The sequence below is a fragment of the Trichosurus vulpecula genome, chromosome 3 (assembly GCF_011100635.1).
Source record: "Trichosurus vulpecula isolate mTriVul1 chromosome 3, mTriVul1.pri, whole genome shotgun sequence".
NCBI lineage: Eukaryota > Metazoa > Chordata > Mammalia > Diprotodontia > Phalangeridae > Trichosurus > Trichosurus vulpecula.
Window position 1 is genome coordinate 172,436,651 of NC_050575.1, and position 24,714 is coordinate 172,461,364.

A 24,714-nucleotide genomic window follows, 5' to 3' on the forward strand; every position below is an offset into this window, starting at 1 on the left:
CACTTAGCACAGTGCCTGACACATAGTAGATGCTTAATAAATGCTAGCTAACTGACTGAAATTATAGGTCTATATCATATACACCTTGCTTTTCTTGAATATAAATATAAAAAATTCAACCTGCAGCTTTCAAAAGTGTCCCACTTATCTATGATTCTTTCTGGCCTTCCTTCTTTTCTGTTCCTTTTTTAAAAGATGCCCCAAAGACCCTTTTTAAAAATTTCTTTTCTTTCGGGGGGCACAGATATACCCTATCCCTATCCTTCCTCTGTATCCCATCCACCCCCATCAGAAAACAAGAACAAATGCCTTGTAACAAATATGCACAGCCAAGTAACACAAACTCCCACGCTGGCTGTGTCAAAACTGTGTATTTCATTCCATGCACTGAGTCCATCACTTCTCTATGAAGAAGTTAATCATCAGTCCTCTGGAATTATGGTTGATCGTTGAATTGATGAGTTATCTAGGCTTTCAAAATTGTTCTTTAAAATGTTGTTATTGCATAAATTGTTCTCCCAGTTCTCACTTCATTCTGCACTAATTCATACAAGTCTCCCCAGGTTTCTCTGAAACCATCCCTTTCATTATTTCTTGCAGGAGAATAATATTCCATAACATTCATATGCCATAATTTGTTTAATCATTCCCCCACTAATGAGCACTTTCTTGGTTTCTAGTTCTTTGCCGCTACAAAAATAAACTGCTATAGTTTCACATATATTTGGGTCCTTTTCTTTTTTCTTTCATCCATGTGGGGCATAGGTCTAGTAATGATATCACTGGGTCAAAAGGTAAGCACAGTTTAGTGACTTTGGGGACATAGTTTCAGACCGACTTCCAAAATAGCTGGATCGATTTGCAGCTCCACCAAAAATGCATTATTGTACCTACTCTCCTGCATCCCTTTCAGCAATTGTCATTTTCCTTTTTTTTTTCCTCTCTGACAAGTAAAGTGACTTTATGAAAATCCTGAACTTGGTAAAAGGAAAGGAAGGATAAACTTGAGTTTTTCATCATAGAAAACATAGGAGGTCTGTATCGTTCCACTGTAGTATTCTTATAAATAGAATGGCAACATGAAGAATGCTGGATTCAAGATCAGGGGATCAGAGCTCAAATCCTGACTCTGCCATTACTATCTGTGTGAGCCTGTGCAAGTCACTTACCCTGTCTGTGCCTCAATTTCTCACAAAATAAGAGAATTTGATTAGAGTATCTTTAAAGTTCCTTCTAGTTCTATGTTTCTGTGGGGATGCAGGTTCACTTATCTAACTCCATCTCTGGTGGATGGTAAAAGATACTGATGTCACATTTCAACGCCTATGCTCCTATGCACTCCTCTAAAGGAAGGGAGAACTTGGAGATGATTTTTGAGGAGTTACCAATTTTTTGTTGCTTAGTGACCTTGTAAATGTGTTATTCTCTGTATGCATGAAGACTGCTTTTAACCCTCTCTAAGCTTTATCTCTAGTAAGGGAATAGGCTGCACTGAGTCATCCACACTCTCTATTCAATACCCTTGTGATCCAGGACATAAATTCATAAAGTGGCTGACCAAAGTTAAGGGGGTCAGTCTATAGCCAGGTTTTGGGCCCAGTCTGTGGCCAGGATCAGGACTCAGACTCTGCTTTGGGTTAAGGGTCAGTTTGTGGCTGGGGTTAAAGGTCAATCAGTGACTAGTGTTAAGGCTCCTCTGAAGCCAGGATCAGAGGTCAGTTTTTCACCAAGGGACAGAACAAAACTAACCAGTCCACATGGTAATTGACCCCCATGACCTCTGCCTCATTATTACTATGTTATAACCACTGAGCAATACAGCCCTAAACCATTTGTTAGCCAACAATAACAAGCTCTCTGTTATGTTGGCAAGGGGGAATGAAAGTAGGTATTATAATTTTTTAAAAGCATCATCTAAACCTAAAATCCCAGCTATTCCTCCCCCTACTCCCACCCTCACTTCCCTGCTCTTTGGCTCCCATTTGTGGTAGAAAAAAAAGAAACAAATGAGAAATCAGATCTGACATTTCAGGTGAAAATGTTCTTGCTTCTGACTTGGTGATTATTCAGAAATTAGCATGCAGAGCAGGGCATCCCATGCATCCTTATGTAAGAACATTTAAATACAAGGTCTTTGCAGCACCTGTCTACAAACAAATCCTGCTGTCTTCGTCTTATGAACAAATTAGAATCTGACTTGAATCCCCATAAATCTTCTAGTTTCTGACAAATTCAGAAGAAGAAGAGGGGGAAGAACAAAGGGGGAAGGGGAAGGAAACAGAATCCCTTGCTAATTCCTCCAAACTGCTGTTTATTGAAATTAGACAGCACGGATAAACTGTAGCCAGATCAATAATTATCTGTCTAATAGAATCAAGACTTTTCCTTAGGGCTGCAAACAAAAACACCTCCCTGCTCAGCCAACAGCAGCTGGTTTTAGGTGATGCAGTATCGGAGGTTTCAGATGAAGGAACTGAGCAAAGGAGCTGTGACCAATGCTCCTTCCCATTTTGGGTTCCATGCTATGGGTTGGGAGGGGGATGGTGGAGAGGAGGATAGGCTCTGTCAGCCCCATGGGAGTCTTTGGTGAGTCCCCATGTTTGGGCCAATGGGAAGCTTTAGAAGAGATAGGCAGCTTAGAACCCTGAGCTCAAGTTCCCTGAGAAGAACAATGCCCACCAGGCCACTAGGCCTGGTCCTTGTAGCCATCATTGAGGGGAAGAAACTCTGTAGAGGGGCCCACCATCATCCTTACCACCAACACCAACTGTTGACCAACTACCACTTATTAGGTAAGAGTCCCAGGGATAGCTGTGCCCTTCTCACCACTGGTCCTGTTTCTGGTCTAGCCCCTGCAGCCACAGTCCAGGATAGCAACCCTTGTGAATGTGAAACCTGCTGCAGTCCCTACCCATCCTTTCTCTTCGACATTCACAGCTATTAGAGATATAGAAGAGAAAATGCTCTTCATCCAAGTCTCTGGCCTGGCCAAATGGTTCAACATCAGAAATGGAGATGGTTTTATCAGTAGGAAATAGCATTAAAGAAGATGCCTTAAGATCTGATGTGCCATTGTACCCTAAGGACTTTTGCATCTGACTTGAAGCTGAAACTTTTTACATGTGTTGTGTTAGAACATGAGCTCCCTGAGAACAGGAATTACCGTATTTTTTATTTGTATGCACAGCCCTTAGCCCAATGTTTGGGTGCATAGTGACTGCTTAATAAATGACCGTTCATTCAAGGTCTATTTGAACTTATTAAGGTGTTAGGAGTCTATGAAATAGATTTAGCTGCTAGATTGTGTCAAGTTCACCAAGATCCAAAAATGAAGCTCTAATATGACCATTTACACCAGCTCCTTTCAAATCCAGAAATTTTTGATTATTATTTGCATCCCCTTGAAATATCCTCTATGTCTGAGGGCCGACTCTAGATGAACATGGAATGTGCATGGGACTTTGTCCATTCACCTGGACCTATGAAAAGAACTTAGAGGATCCAGACCCCAAATAGGGCAGACATGGTCCTTTTGAAGCCCACTTTGATGGTTCCCTCTGCCTCCTCCTTCACAGGGATAAGGCTACACTGACCATGATTGTCCCTTGTGCCAGAAGTTTGTTCATCTTTACACCCCCTTGACTTTGCCTTCCAAGCCTCCCCTTTTTGCCTTCAAAATTGACATCTAAAAATAACCATGATCAATGACCTCAGCTAAGTTTTGAATTAGTCTTTTCAAGGGAGTCTTCTCGGTTTCCACCCATCAGCTGTGGAATATTAAAGGCAGGGAGGAGGAACAGAAAGTCATACATTGTAGCGATAAGGTGAGCTAGTGCCATGAAACTCATTGCAGAATTCATCAATTGTTTGAAAAATAGGTCCGTGTGTGTGTACTTAAGTTCACAGCAGCTCTATAGACTGGTCCCAGTCCATCCTCCTGGAAGCAATAGAAATAGATCACACCATGATACAAGTGTCTCCTCCCCAACCCACGTATGAAAATGTCTCTTTGAAATACACCCAGGTTTGGTAAATTTCACAGTTTCACAACATATCTGCTCCCATCAAAGCCCTTGGCTGGGTCTGACCTTGAGTCCAGGTAGAGCCAAAGTAATTTATGACCTTCTGAGAGATGACATTTTTAAGGGGGCAGGGGGATAATCCCTCCCAGGCAAATGCCATGTAGGCAATTTAAAAGGGTTCCTGTCCGTCCTGTTCTCCTCTGGTTAATTCACTCTGCTGCTGCTGCTGCTGCTGTTACTGGACCTTGCTGCATTGAGGTTTGGGGGGTGGGGGGAAGGAAGAAACAGATTGAAGGAAACCATTGTTCATTATTATTCAAAAGTTGGATGAATGAGAAGAAGGGAGGTTAATGAAATTAAGCAGTAAGCATTCCACGCTCCCAACCCTATTCAACTGAGATTTAAGCTTTGACTTTTCGAAAAGGCATCTTACAGGTAAAAACTAATTCATACACAAAGGCATAATTAGAAATGAAAATAAAATAGAGACAATGTAAGGGAAGCTATGGGACTGGGGTAGGGGGAAGTTGAGAATGCAGAGATGCTGTCAAGCCCCTGAGATGAAGCTGTCACTCTTACTGGTCACTATTACTCACTTAGTTTCTTGGCAGTGAAAGTAAAAAGAGAAATAAAAACGTCACAAAGGTGGTTTTCATATTCCAATGAAAGAAAGCAGAATTAACTCAGAAGGCCCTGAATCTTTATTAGAACAGGCAGGCATTGGTACTAGACTTGGTGAGAACACCTATCCTACAATGGGAAGGGTGCAGTGGAGACCTAACCAGGTCAGGGCTGACTAAAACATTCACTTTTTAGCTACTCACTGAAACTGTCTGACCCCCATAAGTGGAGCAGAGTAGACAGGGGAGCTGTGAGCTAACTAATTTTCCCCACAGAAACAAACTGAAGACTGGGCTAGCTGGACTACACATTAGCTGAGATGATAACGATGGATTATACTTCTGAACAAAATCCTGATATCAGCCTATTTTTTTAAAAAATACAAATGGCCACAGATATCCTAGTTAATTGGACAGAAATGACTTCACCTGTGTGCATATAGCAAAGGGCTTTCTAAAATATGTGCACAACAATTACATAGGACCAAGAAGTAGCTAATCACACACAATTTTATTGAAGATGATACAATCTCACAAGATTTAGAGCTGGAAAGGACTTTGGAGGTCATCAAATCCAACCTTCTTGTTATACAAACAAGGAAACTGAAGCCCAGAGAGAGTAAAAGGGGCCTGCTCAAGGTCACACAGGTTCAGAGCAGAACTGTGATTTGAACTCAGGGCCTTAAGACTCTAACTCCAGTGCTCCGACCATTACATCATGCTGAACTAGGACACTGTCCAACATCTTTTATCTTCTTTTTATTCTTGCCTTATTTTTATTGTAATAATCAAGCAAAGGAACTCTTTCTTTGGGGATTTGGAAGAGCTTCCTTAGAGAGGTTTTGACAGCCTTCCTTCTGACAATTTGAAATGACTTAGGGACTCTGCTGAGTTTTTTGAGAAACTAATCCATGGGTGGGCAATGTGGTATCACGTGGTTGATAAGTGGATAGAGGGTTGGTCTTAGAGACAGGAAGACCTAGATTCAAGTCCTGTCTCTGACATGTTTTGGGTGTGTGATCATGGGCAGGTCATTTAACTTCCTAGGGCCCCCAGCCAACTCTAAAACTATAAATTACAGAGTCTGACCAGCATCAATGGAAGGAGTTTCTACATAAGAAATTCCCCACCTTGATGAAATTATAAGGACCAGACCAAAAAAAAAAAAGTCAGGCTTGTGAGTTGGGCAGTCTCACTGTACATATCCAGGTTGTAAGCAGAGGCCTGAGAGACTATTTTGCTAAACTCGAAGTAGTATTTGAGGTTGGATGACCAATTGACTGACCCATAGAGTCATGTGTGTGTTGCCTGTTTCAAGAAGCACTATGGGTATACATACCCCAGGGCTGTAAATATTAATCTCTATAAGTCAAGGATGGCCTGCCTTTGGCCTGTGCCATAGTGTTTAGAATCGTATTTTGTTTGGGTAGATTCCCACCCAGATAGTACATTCCTCAAAAGTAGGGATGATAAAAGTAGTATGATTTTCTTGTATCCCTTATAGTAATTTGCACAGTAAAAAACAAATTACACCCAGTAGCTACTCATTAAGGTTGTTAGGGGTTTTGGAGGGCAGGGGATGTTTTGAGGTTTCTTGGTCACTAGTACAGAGTCCTGAAGTGGGTCCTTACTCATTAAGGTTGTTAGGGGTTTTGGAGGGCAGGGGATGTTTTGAGGTTTCTTGGTCACTAGTACAGAGTCCTGAAGTGGGTCCTGAGTTCTAGTGTGAAATCTTCTACCTTGGCCAAGGAAATGGATTAAATGATCTCTAAGGTCTCTTCTAGCCCTGACGTTTTAAACTTCTGTAATAACTTCTTGATTGAAATATCACTCAGAAAAGCCAATATTCAAAATCCTAGCTATGAGCAGATGACAATCCCAAAAGCCACTGATGGATTCCCCCATCCTCCCCACACATTCTTATTTGGAACAGGCTGGTGAGGCATTAAGCTAATGAGGAAATATTTTAAGGAGGTAAGTTGGATTTTGCTGGGAGAAGAAGAGCTGGGGAGGCAGCTGTGGTTGTTAGCTGGCCAAATGTTTGTATTGTGGATGGATAAAAGATCCCCCTCATGGGATGCCTGACTCAAAAGCGGGGGGGGGGGGGGGGGGAAGCTTTATAGCTGGGAACACAACTCTATTTAGAGTCCTTACCTTGCCTGCCTTCCAGAAAGCAAATCTGAGTAACAAAACCAAAAGGCTCCAACTTGGAAGGGGGTGGGGGGAAGAGCCAGAAACTAAAAGGAAATCAAAAGCAAATTATTTTCAGGATTATAGCTCTCGAGTGCCGGCAAGATATTGCCCATTTTTCATAGCAGACAAAAACATTTTCCAGGGGATCAATTTTGCCTGTAGAAGTCGCCTTCTTTCAACCCATAATCCATCATATTTCTCTATTTGCAATTTCTCGGTGTCTGAGTGTTTTAAGTTTCCTATGAATTATTTTATAAAGAGTCTTTTCTTCCTGCTGAAATGAGGGTGTTGCTTCTCTGCCCTGGCAGGTCAGATACCATTAGGCATTGGGGTTTGGGAACCTTCCCCGACGGTGGCCTGATATCGGCAGGGCCCAGAGTGGTCTCATCTGTCACAGAGATCTGGTCATCAATCACGGCAGTGATCAATAGGGGCCCCTGCATTCATCATGCCGTTAAGGAGACTATTAGGATGAAGTTGTCAGTGTGGACGGGTCGGAAACAAAGGAAGAAAAACCCAGCGGGGTGGTGAGAGCTACATGGGGAGGTGGCAATGCTCATTGGGTGGGAGGAGAGGAAGGCTTGCAAAGAGGCAATGGGACCTGGTAGAAACTGCTAGCATGTAGCCAAGGACTGGGGGAGGGGTTGAGGAAGGGGGAAAAAGTTTTTTGAAAAGATTTATTCTGATGCCCTGAAATGCGCTGCAGAGGGTGAATCATCCTTCAAGAGGCAGAGCTGTATAAAAATTTCCAGGCCTGTTGATTGGTCTGTCAGGGTGATTTGTGACGATTCTACCAAGGTAATGAGTAACAACTGGGCCCCGTGAAAGCCAGCGGGGACAGATTGCTGAAGAGAATGGGAGGGAATCCGCTCTGACGGGAGAGCAGGGGAGATTGATCGGCCCCAATGAGGTCCTTTTAGATCTTTTAATCTGCTATTTTAACCGATTACAAGCCCTGATTATGATCCTGGCAAGGGAAAGGAGGCTAGGACCTCTGGTCCTGTCTTCTGTCACCCCATCCCAGATGACAATCTAGGTAAGCCAGAGTCACCCATGGGAGCTCCCTGGACCACAAACCTGAGTCAGGGGAATGGGTATCAGCTGGCCCCTCCCTAGTGAAGGACACAATGAATTTTCTTCTGTGATACTTCAGATGATTAGGTCATTCAGAAACTTGACCTACAAAAGCAGGCGTGTCTGCTTTAGAAATCTGCCTATGTGGCATCTGGGCATAGGATGGCCTGGCATACAAGCACAAATTGGTATGGAGGGTACCCTGCTCAAATGTCTCCTCCCTGTGCCTATCACCTTACCTGAAATTCTACCATTAGGGCCTTAAAGGCTTTTAGTTCTCACAGCTATCTATGAAAATAAGGATACTTCTGGACAAGGCTACACTTTAGGTAATTTCATTCATTCATTCAAAGAATCACAGAAACTCAGACTTGGAAAGGAACTCAGATGCCATCTACTCCAACCTATGCTTTAAAAAAAATCCCTTCTCCAACATGATGAAACCCTGTAGTGGAGGGAGACTTCACAGTCTCTTGTATTTATTTTGTGTAGACTTATATTTCTACATGTTGTCTCCTCCTATAGAATGTAAGCTCTTCAGAGGCAGGTATGGTAGTGTCTAGCCCAGAACCTTGCACATAGGTACTCATTAACTGCTTAGTGATCCATTGATTAATTGATCCCCTTAGGCAACCCATTTCATTGTGAGATAACTCTAATCATTAGGAAAATTTTCTTTAAAATCTATCCTTTTGCAACTGCTACCCACTGGAGCTGCCCCCTGTGAACAAGCTGAACAAAGCTAGTCCCCCTATGGTATGATAAAGTCCTTTAAATACTTGAAGGCAATTATGTCCCTTCCAAATTTTCTCTTGTTCAGGCTAAATGTTGTCAGTTCATTCCATCTTAATTACTATTTGGCTTGGTATCCAGTCCTCTCACTATCTTGGAAATCCTGTTTGGACACACTCAAGCTTGTGAACATCTGTCATTCAACAAATAATTTATTGAGTGCCCTCTCTATGGCATGAGGCACTGTCATAGGTGAACAGAACCCGGACAGGAGGGATGGGTTACTGGGAAATGGGTGGACTGGGTACAAGGAAAGGAATTAAAGGTCTTTCCTAGAGGAGACAGAAAGAAATTTTCTCTGTAGACCCCCTAGTTTCAGTCAAAAATATCATTTTGCCCAAAGGGCTTTGTCCAGAGATGTTTTCTGATCCCCTTTTGAAGTTGATGGTAGAAATAATCAGTTGACAAACCAACCAGACAACAAACCAAACCTCTACCTGGAGGAAAACTGAGGCTTATTGCTATTTTGAGTGATTCTACTTTTAGCATAAAGGACTTTGGATGTCATTGGGTAGATTTTTGGGGGGAGGACAATCAGGTATCACAATTGTAGCTAATTTCCCTCTGCTTCCATCCTTTGCTGTAATATAAAATATTGCTTCTCCTTCTAGCTGTAAATCCCATGGTCCTATCATCCCATTCCACTTTACTGTCGATGTAGGTACAAATGGCTAATAAGAGAAGTAAGCACATCTAAGGAAAGATCTCTATCCTTGAGAAAGCAGCACAGTGCCCTAGAAAACAGCACTGGATTAGGAGTCAGTAGTCCTGGGTTCTGGTTTCTGATTCTGGTACTAACCCACACTGTGACTATGGGCAAGTCATTTCACATTTAGAATCTTGGCTTCCCCATCTACAAAATGACCTCTGTGATTTCTTTGTTGCAAAATTCTCTGATTTCTACTTCATTCCACATCTCCGAGCCTCAGTCTCCTCTTCTGTTTAAAATGAGGATAATAATCCCTAGTCTATCATACTTCATGAGGTGATTTTTAAGGATGAAATAAAACAGTTAATATGAAAGTCCTTTGAAAAGCATGCTTTCAAAAAAAACCTGGAAAGATGAACACGAACTGATACAAAGTAAAGTGATCAGAACCAGGAGAATGTTGTACACAGTAACAGCAATATTGTGTGATGATAAACTGTGAATGATTTAGCTGTTCTCAGCAAAGATCCAAGACAATTCCAAAGGACATATGATGAAAAATACTATTCGCTTCCAGAGAAATAACCAATGGAGACTGTATATAGATCAAAACATACTATTTTTTTTACTTTCATTTTACAAATTGTTCTGTCTGTGTTTTCTTTCACAATATGACTAATATGGAAATGTATTTTGTGTTATTGCACATGAATATCCTATATCAAATTGCCTGACTTCTCAATGAGAGAGAAGGGACAGAAATTTGGAACTTAAAATTTCTAAAAACAAATGTTAAAAATTGTTCTTGCATGTAATTGGAAAAAATAAAATATTTAATTTTAAAAAAGAAAAGTATACAGAATTATAGAAACACAAGTAAAGGATGATTATTATTCTCAAGGTACATGACACTAGGAATGTCTAGGGTATCATCTATTTGTGGCACCAAATCTCTTGGTATTTGGTAACATCTAGATGTGGGATAGTGGGTTTACTCCTTTTGAGGATCAGATCTGGCATCATGCACACCCAGAGTCTCAGCAATGAGGTGATTAAAAAGATTATTTTTGTGTGAGTATCGGGAAGTTTGTTGATGGTTATTCCTGGCACTTTGACAGGATAATGTTATTTAAGATCCTATAATGTAACAATTTCCTTTAGTTGGATATGGTGCATGGTAAATTTATGAGCCCAGGGTCAGACTGAACGACAAAACACAGCAGAAGGCACCCTGACCAAGCCTAAGTGTGGAACAGGCATAGAGAAGTTGTACGGGAACTCGGGTTGAAAAAGATACTCAAAAGGAAATGATTCTCCTCTCTGGGTTCTACTTTCAGTCAGTTTGGTTTTCAAGTGAGAGCATCCTCCCCAGTTCAAGTTCATGGCCAAGAACGCCTGGGCCTCCCCAGCTAAATATAGCTTCTGTGAGCCTAGAGGGGTTCAGGCCTTGAAATCTGACCAGCTCCATGGAATAAGAGCAAAGTGAAAGATGAGTGCAAGGTCAGCTCCACAGAGAGAAGGTAACAATTAAGACAGGACAATAGGAACCCAGGTTGTCTACCAGGTGGGTGAACCCTGAAGCTGAGGGGGCTCCAAAGGGCCCAGAACTTTTCTGATGGAAAATGACTCCCAGTTGACAAGGGATACGTTTGCAGCCAGGGTGTCCCCAGGTCAAACCAAGGTTTGTCCGCTTGTATTTCTTGTTGAGCACCACCAGAGCTACTGCCAGGGGAGTCAATCTCCTGAGACCCCAGGTCTGGCCCCTTGAATGGAACTGAGAATGGAGTCAAGTTAACAGTATGGGCCTAATGAAATCTAGGTCATAATTCAGACCCCATTTTTCCGAGCCTCAAAGGGAAGAACTAGTATCAGTAAGTAAGTTACAGGGAGGCTGAATATAGAATCATAGAAGCAGCCAACAAATATTTACTAAAAAAAAAAAAAACTTACTGTGTGCTTGACACTGTGATTAGCCCTGGGGATATAAAGACAGACAGAAGTGAAACAGTTCATGCATCTAAGGAGCTTACTTTCCACCAGGGAGAAGGGGACAATGGCAATTTGTAGGGGAAGGCAATAGTAGCTTAGGGAGGGAGGAGTAGGAAAGGCTTCATGTACAGGGTGATGCATGAGCTGATTTTTGAAGAAAACAAGGGATTCTAAGAGGGAAGAGATGAGGAGACAGCATTTCTTACTCAAAGGACAACAGGTGTAAAGACACAGACAAATCTCAGGATGGCAGAGCTAGAAAGAACTTTAGAAAACAAGATATCAGAGCTAGACAGGGCCTTAATGTCAGAAATGGAAGGAATCTTAAAAGTCATATAGTTTAACTTTGAAATTTTACAGATGGGGAAACTGAGGCCTGAAGAGAAAAGTGACTTGCCCAGACTTACGTAGTCAGTCAGCGGAAGAGACAGGAATACGATTCGTGATTCCTGATCCAGTGCTTTTTCCACCATACCCCAATGAATTCATCATTTACATGGACTAAATTCACTTTAAAAAAAAAAGAGTGCATAGATGTATGTGCAGGGCGGGGGGATCTTTAAGTGTTTAGAAATCAATAACTCTCAAGCCAAAACCAGGCTCTGGACAGAGATGTTGAAATGAATTGACACTGAGCAAATACATATTGCTTCTTTAAAGATACTTTTTCCTTGTCTCTCTCTCTCTAGCGAGAGAAGTCCAGCGTCGCAACAAGGGAAAAGCAGCCCCTGGTAATCTATTCTGAGTACGCTCTTGGAAATTCAATCCTTTAGCCAAAACACACCTCAGCTTCAATCAAACCAAAACAACAGGCCAGAGTGGTTCCCCACCCCCACTGTTTCTTTCCCCCACCGGGCTTAGAGAGGGAAGGTGTAGGAATGGAGAGGCCCAATCTTTAAGCATGCAAATTGGGTAACACTGCTGAATGGTAAATAAAATTGATTCTGCTGTTTTCATCAGAGAAATAAAATTAAAACAGAATAAAATAGTGATCGGCCATGCCCATTCCCTGCATCCCTAAGCTTACTGGACGGCAGAGGTGTCTGATTGCCCTTCAGACCTGTTTCCGTATTCTCTGGGCACAGCTCCCTAAGCTGACCTGCCCCAGGACCCTGACCCCTTCTAATTCCTCATTGGGGAGGGGATGGAAAGCTCTGTCAATGTCAATTGGGCCCTTGTTTGGAGTAGCCATAACCTCTGACAACTTTTTGGAGGGCATAGTCAGAAGTAGGGGAAATGCCTATGCCTGCCATCACTGCATGTTATGAGGGATTGAGGAAAAAGGAGTTGCAGGTCAGGATTCAGTATAACTGAAGTCTATGAAGTTTGTCCTTGGTGCTCCTTCATGCCTTCCCCTGATACCTCTGATCCCACCCAAAAGCCTTTTGGCTTAGCTCTGAGTTAGCTGCCAGGACTGGAACACACCACATATAGACAAATCCTCAGGCAATTAAGTGACATAATGGACAGAGCATTGGACTTGGAGTCAGGAAGACCTGAGTTCAAATTCTGACTCAGACATTGTCTAACTGTGTTGCCCTTGGCAAGTCACTTAACCTTTTTCTTGCTCAATTTCTTTATCTGTGAAAGGGGAATAACAGTAGAATTACCTTACAGGGTTGTTGTTCTGAGGATCAAATGAAATAATACATGTAAAACACTCTGTAAACCTAAAGTGCTAACTAAATGTGAATTATTGATCCACTAGACTGAGAAGAGAACAGGGTTTCAGTTCCAGGTCTATCACTGCACAGAGTCATTGCTTGCTTGAGCCTCAGTTTGTTATTGAGTCACATCCAACTTTCTGTGACCCCATTTGGGGTTTTCTTGGCAATGATGCTGAAGTAGTTTGCCATTTCCTTCTCCAGTTCATTTTACAGATGAGGAAACTGAGGCAAACAGGGTTAAGCAACTTGCTCAGGGTCACACAGCTAGTAAATGTCTGAGGCTGGATTTGAACTCATGAAGATGAGTCTGGTTCTTTGCTACCACAAAAAGAGCTGCTGTAGATATTTTTGTACATACGGGTCCCTTCCGCCCCTTGTGTGATCTCTTTGGGATGCAGCCCTGGAGGTGGTATTGCTGGGTCAAGGGGTATGCACATTTTTATGGCCCTTTGGGCATGGTTCCAAGTTGCTCTCCAGAATGGTTGGACCAGTTCACAATTCCACCAACAATATAACAGTGCCTTTTTATGTTTTTACTTAGGAGGAAGAAAGGGAGGTTAATTAAAGGTGGTGGGAGTTAGTAATGTGATAATAGTAAAAATGATGTCTTTTGGGGCCATTGTGATATTTTGTTTAAATTCACACAAGGGAAATTCAGCTACTTAGATGACAAGCAGAACTGTTTTGAAATGAAAGTATAGAATTGTATTTAAAGTAAATGGTATGAGGTAGAATTCATAGTTTCATATACAGTTCTCTTTTTGCATGTTTTATGTATGGAAATTTCTCTTCGTGGTGTTGAAACTTAGTAGTAAATAAAAACAGTTCTAATTCAAAAAAAAAAAAGAAGAGTCTTATTGATTCTGAGCCTGGTGCTCTATCCACTGAGCCATCCAACTGGGCTAGACGATCTCTCAGGTCTCTTCCAGTTCTAATGTTCTTTGATTATATATTGTACATTCCTGTAATTTTTATTCCTTGGTCCTTGTTCTGACTATAGAGTCAGATAAAATAACTTTAATTCTTCCACATAGCATCTTTCAAATATTTAAAGACCGTGGCTAAATTCACTTAACCCTACCATCCCTTCAACCTGTCATACTCTCTCCCTTGTATACAACCAAGCTCCTAGAAAAAGCTAAGCTCATTTCCTCCACTTCCTCAACTCTCACTCACTTCTCACCCCCTTGCAATTTGGCTCAACTGGAACCACTCTCTCCAAGGACACCACCGATCACTTTATAGTTAAAATCCAATAGCTTTTTTTTCTTCAGTACTAATCCTCCCTGGGGCAGCTAGATGGTATAAGGCAGGGGTGGGGAACCTGCAGCCTCGAAGCCACTTGTGGCCCTCTAGATCCTCAAGCCTAGCCCTTTGAGTGAATCCAAACTTCACAGAACTAATCCCCTTAATAATTTGTTCTGTAAAACTTGGACTCAATCAAAAGGCCACAGCCAAGGACCTAGAAGGACATGAGCGGCCTCGAGGTTGCAAGCTCCCCACCTCAGGAGAGGATAGAGTGCCCAGCCTGGAGTCAGGAAGACCCAAGTTCAAATCTGGCCTCAGACATTTACTAGCTGTATGACCCTGGGCAAGTCACTTAACCCTGTTTGCCTCAGTTTCCTTGTCTGTAAAATGAGCTGGAGAAGGAAACGGCAAACCACTCCAGTATCTTTGCCAAGAACACCCCAAATGAGGTCACAAAGAATAGGACACAATTGAAAAACAACTAAACAACAAAACATCCTGTCTGACTTCTCTGCAGTGTCTGACTCTGTTGACTACTCACTCCTTTGGGACATTCTTTCCTCCCCGAGTTTGCACAACACTGCTTCTGTCACGATCTTCCTGCCTGCCTGCCCTGGGTCCTCTTCCTTCTATCTCTCTCTCTCTTGGCCTGGTCTCCCTTAGCCTCTGGAGTTCTAACTATCATCCCAATGCAAATGACTCTCAAATCTAGATATCCAGCCCTCCTCATCTCTCCTGAGCTTCAGTCCTGTATAGTCAACTGCCTGGTAGATAGTCTCACAGGCTTCTCAAACTCCACATATCCAACCCAGAACTTATTATCTTTTCCCCTCCCCCTAATTTCCCTTTTTGGTTGAGGGGACCACCATGCTTTTAGTCTCTCACGTTTCCAACATAGAAGTCTTCCTAGACTCTTTAGTCTCCCCGATTCCCATATCCAATCACTCGCCATGTTCTGTCAAATCTGCCTCTACAACATCTCCTACATCTGTTCTCTTCTTTCCACTTACAGGATAATCATCTTCATTCATCCCCTCACTGCCTCTCCTTAAATGGTTGTAGCAGCCTCCCAATTTCCCTGTCTCAAGTCTTTCCCCTCTCCAATCCATTTTCTACATAACTGCCAAATTGATATTCTTGATCATAGGTCTGCTCACGTCACTCCCCTGCTCAAGAAGCTTCAATGGTTCCCTACTGCCTAAAAATTACTCTGGAATTTAAAGCCCCTTCACAGTTTTGCTCCTGCCTACCTTTCCAGTCTGATCACATGTTATTTCCCCTCACACACTCTACTTTCAACCAAAATGACTTATTTGCTGTTCCCCATCAACACATGGCATTCCATCTCCCGCCTCTCTGTGTTTGCAAAGGTGGGATCCTGTACCTGGAATGCTCTCCCTCCTCAGCTCTGTCTCCTGGCATTCTAAGAAGTATTTCCTAACTTTGTTCAGTACTGAGCTCCTGCTACTTCCTTCCATAGGCCTTTTTTGGATGCAGTAGTTGTTAGTGGACCCCTCTCTGTAATCACGTCATATTTCTTTTATGTATAGCCCATCTTTATTTAATTGTGAACATGTTGTTCCTGCCCAGTAGAAAGTGAATTCCTTGAGGTTAGGGACTCTCTTTTGTATTTGTATCTTTAGTGTTTTGCTCATAGTGAGTACTTAATAAATGCTTATTAACTGGTTGATGTTGTCCCTAAGTCTTCTCGTTACTGTGCTAAATATTCCCAGTTTCTGGAAGCCGAGTCTTTACCAAGTACCTATTGTGTGCCCGGTAATGGTGAAGTGGGAAGAGTGTTATATTGAGAGGGCAGAGAACTAGACTCAAATCTCACTTCTGCTATTTCCCAGCTGGGTGATGGCTACCAAGTTTCTAGATTTCTGAGCCTCAGCTTCTCATCTGTAAAATGGGGATAATAATACCTCCTACCTCAATGGGTTGTTGGAGGAAAGTGCTTTGCATAAATTCGAATTCAAACCCATCCTCTGACACAGCCTGACCATGTGACCCTGGGCAAGCCATTTGACTTGAGCTGTAGGCCATTCTCTAAGACCATAAGCTGCAGGAAAAAAACTGTGCTGATTGTCATAGGAAAGGAAATTCTTAACTTGGAGCCAAGTTAACCAAGGAAGTCCCAAGTTCTCTCCAACAAATAAAAAAATGCCAGGCTATAGTGGAAGATGGATGACCACTTTTCAGAAATACTATAGCGGCCATTCTTGTTCCAGTATGGGTTGAACTAGATGCCTTGTGGTGTCCCTTTGAGCTCCAAGATGCTGATTCCTTCCCTGAAAGAATATATAGTACTTCCTCTCAAGTAGTTCATGAACTAATTCAGAAGATAAGACACATGCAGAGAAAATGACTGGAAAACATCTAAAGACAACATTACAACAAAATACTGTTTGGAATATCTTGGAGGGCCCAGACACATAGTCCAGATAATAGGACAACCAGCCGAGAAAGGAAGCCAACAGAATAGGCCAGAGGTATGGAGTGAGGCTTCCAGAAGGAGGACAATGAGGAGCTGGGCTTGAAGGGTTGGTGGAATTTGGTTAAGCCTAAAGAAGGAGGTGGGGCATTCCCAGTTGGGAGGAGGAGGGACTACATGAGCAAAGATTGGTCTTATCTTTGACATCTAACTCTTTCTTTTTAGCCTTCATTCCCTCATCCTAGTCCCTCTGGGCAAGAGAGTAGGAATGGTTGTCTGTCCACCAGGCTTTCCTCTAAGCCTATGATTTAGAGCTATTATTTTAATTATGTGGTTTGATTTTCATTGTAATTAAGCTGATTCATGCACAACATTCAAGTCTACACTGCATAATATATTTAATTAGCCAAATTTCCTACACATGCTGGCTGGACATTACTGGCAAGTTCTTTATGTAATACATTTAATTTCAAAATAAATCATTGTTTGGAGAGATGGACATAGCCCACCCCCAACAAAAGGACTAGAAGAGAAATGAGTGTTGGTGGGAACTCTGTAGTGAGTAATCTATGTTCCTGCCATGGTGACAACAGGAAGGTTCATCCCCTCTTTTGGTTATGAGAGGTAAATTAAATGTTTTAATGATAACTGGCCTTTGAGTTTCATGCAGGAATTAAAATAAACAAGATTTGTGTTAACTTAGGACTCTCACCAATTCTGCTTGTTAGGTTAAATAAGACCTAGAAAGCAAGATTTGCTGCAGACAAGTCGGAGATTGACTGTAACTGGTAGATTTGAGGCCCTTGATGCTAGAGCCAAAAGTCATTATTCAGAAATTCATCTACGGCTTTTGAAACAAGCACAAAGGGAACAAAAATATTGTATTTGTGAATTGTATTGATTTTGTGATTAAAAATAATCTTGTAAAAATAGTATTTTAAAAACTCAAGTGATATTATTGTATAGAGACACATGAAAGCCCTCTGGCCCATCAGGAGTAGACAGAAGTCTTGCAAAATGTATGGCAACCCAAAGAGATAAAAGAAAAAGAAAAGGACTCACGTGCAAAAACATTTACAGCAACTCAATTGAAAAATGGCTGCACGTAGATGTAATAGAGTACTATTGTGCTCTAAAAATAACAAAAGGGGCAGTTTCAGAGAAACTTGGGAACACTTAAATGAACTGATGCAGAGTGAAGTGAACAGAACCAGAAAAACAAATTATATCATGTCAACAGCATTTTAAAAGCTAACTACTTTGAAAGGCTCTGTTCAGCCTCATTCTGCATTTGAAAGACGCAAGAATTCTGTTCACCATTCTTGAGCCTTTCAAAATCAGTTTGCAATGCAACACATCGCAATTGCAATACAACACAATTGCATTGCAATGACGACTCACAGTTCCAGAAGGCTACCCACCTCCTGACAAGAGAGGCTATGGACTTAAGATAAGACATATATTTTTGCCCATGGACAATGTAGAAATTTGTTTTAATTAACTATGCATGTTCATTTTTGTTTTTGTTTTGTTACTTTTGAATTGAGGGAAGGAAGAAAGGAGAGGAAAAAATGCTTACTAATTGAAAAATAAAATGAAACAAAAAAATTGTATGACAATGCTAGTTCCTACTCCAGCCAGACTGGCTTCCTGGGCTTGTGACCTTGTGAGGTGGGCAAAGTAGCTTTAAATGCACATATTTGAGGCCCTCTTTCTCTACACTTTGTTGCTATTTCTTGGTGTGTTTCTTTCTTTCAAACTAACCAACAATGCCCAGAGTGGCTTCTTGGTTATAATAGCCCCTCTTTCACTTCCTGGAGAAAATAGCAATATGTTCTCTTCATTTTAAAAGGGATTCATACGACTTTTATCTCTCATCATAAATCAAGAGCTGCCAGGCTCCTTTGGAGAAAGAATGGGAAGGACAAAGTACTGAACAACAGGCAAAGGCAGTCAGGGTGAACGTCCTCTGCAAGTGTGGAAAGCACTGGATTTGGAATCTGAGGAGGACCTGGGACAGAATCCTAACTTTGCTATTTATTCCCAACGTAGGGATCATCCAAATGGCAGAGCCTATGGTAGACAAGATTATGCTGCAAGACATTCCCAACCACAAATTGCACAGGACATCAGAGAAATGTATGGTCAAAAGAGGGGATGGTCACTTAGTGAGAGCCTAAGATAACTAATGGATAGCCTTCATGTGACATCAGTCAATGTACAATGTCAAGAGACTCAGAGGAAGTCCCTGGGCATGTTAGATTGACTTTTGAGAGGGATTTTTGTGGAAGAACATGGCCAAAGAACGTGGCCAAACAGAACGAGTATGAATGGGTCACAGTCTCTATTGTTAAAGGTAGTATCCACATTGATGAGCTCACATATCCAGCAAAGTATCAAAATTACTTTGGGCAAGTATCTTAGCTTCTCTGGGACTCAATTTCTTTATCTGAAAAAAAATCAATGGGTTGAATTGGACACCCCTTACAGCTCTAAATCCAATCAAACAGCCTATGAAGTCTTGATCTGAAGATAGACGTGCACTGTTATAGTTACGTGAATTTTCTGGGCAACTGGGAGTTCACGTTAAGTTCTCATCCTTAGAGCTAGGGGCAGCTAAGCGCTACAGTAAATAGAGCACCGGGCTTGGAATCGGGAAGACTCATCTTTCTGAGTTCAAAGCTGGCCTCAGACACTTACTAGCGTCTGAGTGTGACCCTGTAGTGACACACAGTAGCTCTGTGACCCTGGGCAAATCACTTAGCCCTGCTTGCCTCAGTTCCTTATTTGTAAAATGAACTGGAGAAGGAAATAGCAAACCATTCCAGTGTCTTTGCCAAGAAAATCCCACATGGGGTCACACAGAGTCGGACATGACTGAAACGACTCAACAACAATTTAGAGCTAAGTACCAGGAATATTTCTGTAGTGTCTGAGTTAATTTTCTTGCCCAGACACACAGTAGGTGCTTAATGAATGCTTTTCCCCCCATTCCTCTTCACCTTCCCCTTACATTCTAGAGATATATGGGGACGCCCTAACCAATTACGAAGAGAGGGAATATTAAGCTATGAAATTCTGGGGGATAAAACATTTATGGAGGCCCCTTTCTATTACATTTAGCATTATAGAGCTAGAGCCAGAAAGGACTGTGGGGGATATCTAATCTAACTCTTTCATCTCATCTTAGGAACACACTTGGATCTCTCTTTGTGGATTGAGGAGCATAGTAGAGTGGAAAGAAGACTAAATTCGAAGTCAGAGAACCTGGGTTCAAATCCTTGTGCTGACACTATATAACTTTGGCCAAGTCATTTCACTTTTCTAGAGGGGCTTCACTTTCCTCACCTTTTGAATGAAGTGATTGGACAAGAAAACCTCTAAGGTCTCTAAAGGAGAGCTCTAAAGGAGCTCTAAAGTGATGATCTCATGGAGCCTTAGGGTCATTGTTTGGAGAATCACAGGATACAGAGTTGGAAGATATCTTAGAGATCATTGAGTTCTCCACCTCCTTCCTTTTACAAAGGACAACACTGAGATGTAAGAAAAGTGGAGACTTGCCCAAGATCACACAAATAGTAAATAGCCTAACTAGAATACAAGTCTATAACCTCTCTTTGTCTGAATCCATTGTGGGTCCCCACCCCCACTGCACCATTGGGTATTCAGGCTGGAGGCAGAGATGAGAAAGGCTAGGGAAGGGATGGCTAACCCACAACCCCAGGGCCCTCTACATCTCCTCAGAGCTTAACATATGGTCTTTGAAACAAGAGTGAAGAAAGAAAACGTCATTGAGAACTGTATTGTGTTTAAAATTAGTCATTCCCATTCTCCAGATGATCTCTAATTTTATTGGCAAAGACATTCCCTCTAGCAATGCAGATTGCAACCCATCCATGCTTTGCATCCCGTCTGTCCTCCCCGAAGTTCACCTCAGTGGGTTCACACCATGTGTTGGGAGCCTTTTTGCCAGCACAAGGATACTAACGGAGGCTGTTCATTGGCTATCCCTTGGCCTTGCCACACAGCTAACTGCCTTCCCTCTCAGACATGCTCTTACATGTCATGCTCTTTCAAGCATCTCCTCCAATGATGTCCTTTACACTTTATGGAATGACGGGATTTCTTGTATGTAATTTATTGCAGCCTGCTCCTGTGTACCAAGCGCCTACTTCTCCATGTCCATGGGGTAGAATGCCATAATTCCATAGCCTCAGTTCTCCAGGGGCTGAAGTGTTCATATCTCGTAATCATTACACACACCTGAAGAATTTTGGTATTAAAAAGATAAGCCTATGTTTCCAGGAAAAGCTTGAGATCATTTAAAAAAATAAAATATAGACCTTTGCTATTTCCTGAAAACAATGCATGCCACTCTCCTCCTCCTCCTCCTCCTGTCTACATCTGGGCCCAACCCAGTGTCCATTTGCATTGCCTGTCAGAGATAAATACACTGATGTGTGAGGTCTAGAGGTTATCCATCCAAGCGCATATCATAATGTTTATATTGAGCATCCCAGGTTCCTTGAAAAATCTCAGATAACATTACAATGTGGCAGTGAAATGACACAATGGATAGAGTACTGGGGCTGGAGTCAGGAAGACCTGAGTTCAAATCTGGACTCAGACACTAGCTTCATGACCCAGGGCAAATTATTTAACTTTCGTTTGCTTTCGTTTCCTCAGCTGTAACACATAATAATGTCCACTAACTCCTGGGTTTGTTTTGAAGATCCAATGAGATCATGTTTGTAAATCACTTTATCATTAGCCCGGCACATAGTAGGTACTTAATGAATGCTTCTCCCCCCATTCCTCTTCCTCTTTCCCTCACGTTCTAGAGACATATGGGGATGCCCTCACCAATCACCAAGAGAGGGAACATTAAGCTATGAAATTCTGGAGGAAAAAAGCATTTATGGAGGCCCCTTGCAGACGACCTTGTTGAATTCCAACTTCACCCCTCAGCCAGCTTGCTGCCCTTGGCTCCGAACCATAGAATATTAGAGCTGAAAGAGGTCTTATGAGATTACCTAGTTCAACAGTCTCATTTTATAGACGGGCAGATGGAGGCCCAGGAGACACTATTTCCCTGGGATTACACAGCAAGTCTATGGAAGACCCAGGACCTGGGTCTTCTGGCTCCTTGCCCAGAGACCTTTCTATGATATTTAGGATTACAGAGCTAGAGCCAGAAAGGACTGCAGGGGATCTCTAATCTAACGCTTTCATTTTACAGATGAGAAAACCGAGGACCGAAAAAGTGACTCATTCAAGGTCCTACAGGTCAGCAAAGCTCTTCCTCGGTCATCTGACTCCAGAAGCGGTGCTCTCACCATCGTTCCCCATTGGCATGAATGTACCACACTTGCTTCTCTGACTTCTGGGTAGTGCAATGGATAGACAGCTAGGCCCGGAATCAGGAAGGCCTGAGTTCACATTTGACCCCAAACAAATTTAGGAATGAGAGAAACGTGAACGGATTCTAAGAAACCACTGGGTGGCACAGTGGCTAAAGAGCTGGGCCCAGAGTCAGAAAGACTTGAGTTCAAATCACTTACTACCAAACACTGACTAGTTATGAAATTCTGGACAAGTCACTTAACCCCTGTTTGCCTCCATTTACTTGTCTATAAAAAGAGGATAATAATAACAGCTCCCTCCCAGGGTTATTGTGAGAATCAAGTGAAAGGATATATGTAAAGCCCTTAACACAGTGCTTGGCACATAGTAAATGCTATATAAATGTTAGCTGCTATATTTAGCTATTATTAACCCTATATCTTTCTCTATCTCTCTCCTTCCCTCTCTCTCTCTTTCTCTTCCCCCCTTCTCCCCTGCTCTCTGTCTCTCTGTCTCTCCCTCTCTGTCTCTGTCTTTCTACCCCGAGACAGGTCTAAAACTTGACTCCTAGTGCCTTTCTCTAACCATTGTACCTCATGATCTCTAGAAAGTACAGCTCAGCCATTGACAAACTCTGGAAGATTGGTTTTCTTTGACTATGTCCATAATGCCCATTTATTTTCTTTCTCTTAAAAGTAGAACTCAAAGTTCTAGTTAATTATGCTGAGTTAGTTCTGATTAACTGAAGTTTAACTGTAATTCAAGGGGGGTGGTAAGGTAGAGTGAAGGGGAATCCTTGCAGTGAAAGAGAAAAGTTTCTTTGATAAATTATTCAGCTTATTTGTCTATGCAACCAAATGCCCAGGCCAGAAGCAGAATATGGCATTGGTTAGAGGGTGTTTTTTCCCTTTACAGACATAGGATTTAGAGCTGAAGTTTCTGTGGGAATCATCTAGGCTAATCCCCTCATTTTAGAGATAAGGAAATTGAGGGCTAGGGAAGGGGGTGCAGCTTGCCTGGGATCACACAGCAAATTAAGGAATAGAGCAGGTCCTCTAGCTACTTCACTGCAGCGTTACTTCCCGAGTCACCCTTCTGGGGAGGTTAACTAGCTGCTGTCTGTGTCTTGTGCCCAGAGCATCCTCTTCAACCACTAGCTCAGGTTACATCAGCGAGGCCATCTGCTCACTGGCCTCGCCCCTGTGCATAATTCATGAGGTCTGCCTTCAGAGCTCTCAGAAGTCATTGTAGGATATTCATGAACAAGTTGCTTTGCAGGCCTTGATCTGGTGACGCTGTCATCTGATACTCCAGGAGGAGATATGGGGGCCTGTGTCCTTTTGCCCTGCTCAAAGTTTTGTGTGTGAGAGAGGCCACTGAGGGGTTTGTGTGGTCAGCGGCATGGGTGGTCCCCTCCTCCCAAACTGGAGGGCAGACAGGCAAGGTAAACACTCCTCCGATACATAAGCTTGGAAGAGATGCCCCCTCTCTCAGGCCTCATAATCCCTCTAACGAAGCAGGTCTGGGATCTGGTTGGGGAGGGGTCAGAGTTGTCCTCCCTTACCACCTTTCAGCTCAGGGACATCCCCAACAACTTTCCCCTCCCTACCTTCATCTCCCCTCCCCTGCTTCAGTGGGGCTATTGACCCAGGCAGGGGCTTAGCCAGACCCACCTGGAGGCTGTTTACACTTCTAGTCTGACCTCCCTTTTGGGGGATGGACTTCCTTCTAGGAAGAGAAAGACAGATAATCAGACAAGAAAATATGGAAAGACCCATATGATATAATAATAACAATAAAATATTTGTATTGTTATTTATAAGTATATAGTGCTTTAAAGTTTGCGGAGCACTTTACACTTATAAATTCATTTAAAAGGCAGCTAGGACAAGATTGAAAACAGTGCTGGGCGTGGAGTCAGGAAGATCTGGGTTCAAATCCAACCCCAGACACTTACTAGCTATAAGACCTTGGACAAGTCACTTAACCTCTGCTTGCCTCGATTTCCTCAGATGCAAAAATGGGAATAATAGTAGCAGCTACCTCTCAGGATCAATGCGAGGATCAAATGAGGAGATGTTTGTAAAGTGCCTGGCATACAGTAGACACTATATAAATGCTAGTATATTATTATTAAAATTTGTTCCTCCTATTATTATCCTGACTTTATAGATAAGGAAACTGAGGCTAAAAGAGGTTAAGGGATTGCCCAAAATCATCTCAATAGCAAGCATCTAAGTCAGGATTTGAACTCAGGTCTTAACAACCCCAAATTCAACACTCTCTCCACTGCATCCCCTGATGTGGTACAAAAAGATGAGCAGAATGCAAATTGTATCAACATTCACTATAACTGTTTGAAAAAAAAAAAGAAAACCAAAGCCACAGGTAGCAGGATTTCAGGATGACTTGGAAAGGGGCATAGAAGAAATACATTTTTTGCTCATTTATTTGCTCCTTTTTGTTAATGCTTAAGTTTTAATAAACACATTTTTAAAGGATTTTTTTAAAAAAAGGATGGCCTAGTTTTGATCTCTCAAACTTCCCAAAGGAGTTCTCAATCCACCCCCACCCAGCCCTTTCTCTACCTTGATTTTATTACAGCATCAAAGAGATGGAAAGGAACTTAGAAATGGCACACCAGCAAACTGAGGCCCAGAGAAGATAAATTACTTGTCTTAGT